Source organism: Egretta garzetta, unplaced genomic scaffold (genome assembly GCF_000687185.1).
Source record: "Egretta garzetta isolate BGI_Z169 unplaced genomic scaffold, ASM68718v1 scaffold202, whole genome shotgun sequence".
NCBI lineage: Eukaryota > Metazoa > Chordata > Aves > Pelecaniformes > Ardeidae > Egretta > Egretta garzetta.
This window is the reverse complement of record NW_009258891.1, coordinates 715,994-717,364: the sequence shown is the minus strand read 5'-3', so window position 1 is coordinate 717,364 and position 1,371 is coordinate 715,994.

Sequence of the window (1,371 nt, the reverse complement as noted above, 5' to 3'; positions counted from 1 at the left end):
CCACAGGCGCAGCAGCCGACAGCCTCTAACTGCACAGCCAGCACCGCACTTCCCCCGCTTTTCATTCCCATCACTAAATTTATCATGGCAATGATAAATCATAGCCATTAGGCATACCTGGATTGGCATCACGCAGCAGAAGCGGATTAATTTTAGTGTGGGCTGAGAATAGCACATTTTAAATATAAAAATTCAGAATTCTTTTCTTTCTGCTTTCTTACAAATACAGAAAATAAAAAGCAGTAGTGAAGAGAGCTGAAGAAGCACCATTCCGAGCACCGAGCGTCACTTCAGCAGCTTTAAGTGTCAAACTACACGTGCAGGAGAAAAGTTCTGTGGAGCGGGGTTGAGTTTTTGGAGGAATGGACCGGGTGCCCTGGATGCTTGAATCCAGCTTCTCTAACAGGATGAGAAGCAGGGGCGTCCACCAGCACCTCTGGGGACCTCCTGAACTTCAGAAGTTGAGAACTGAATTTAAAGAGAAGTTTGCAGAAGAGGGGGGAGGATTTCATGACCCCGAGTTCATCATCTCCACGAAGGGACGACGGCGAGAGGTTACAGAAATGGACGGCAACGGTAGCAATCATCGGCAAGAATAAAACATCTCCCCTTAGAGGGAGGCAGACGCAGCAGCCACTACTTTGCCAAAAACAAATCCCTCCAGGCCCACAGATTTGATGCCATTTGAGGCTGTAAATGCAACCACGGTTACAAACCCAGAGGCCTGGGGTGACCCCAGCACCACCGCCTATTTTCGTGCCATAACCCTCACGACGTCTCCACACCAGCGGGACGACTGATGTCTACGGAGAATTTACTTCATGTCCACCCAAAACCCGGCTCTGTCTTTCCACCGTCAGGCTTCTTTCCTGAACTCAGTACCACGTTTTGTTCAAAAGCAGCAGCATGATCAAATCGGGGGAGATGCTTTCCGCTGCCCACTCAGAAGTCCAGATCAGAGCATTGCTCACGCCACGTACCACGTGATTTCACCCACTTACTACTGTTAATGATAAAGCAGTGTTAGAAAATAACATTTGCCAGGCAAAGTTGTTCAGCAGCTGCACTCTGCAAGGGTTTGCCGAGAGGTTCCCTCTTCCCCCATCCAGCTTTCTTGCAGAGGGGGAAGAAGCCCAAGGACGCTGAGTTACAAAGGAAGAACGGAGCAGAAAGCTGCGACGATATGAACAGGCCATGGGCAGGGAAACTGGGAAAGCAAACACTAATATACAGCTATTAATACTAATAACTAATAGCATAGCTATTTCAAGCTAAGGGACTTTCCAAAATATGACAGAGAGCAAGAGAAATCTCAGGGCACTCACAACAGAGTCATGATCCAATTTGCTCTTTAGAATCACAGAATGGTTT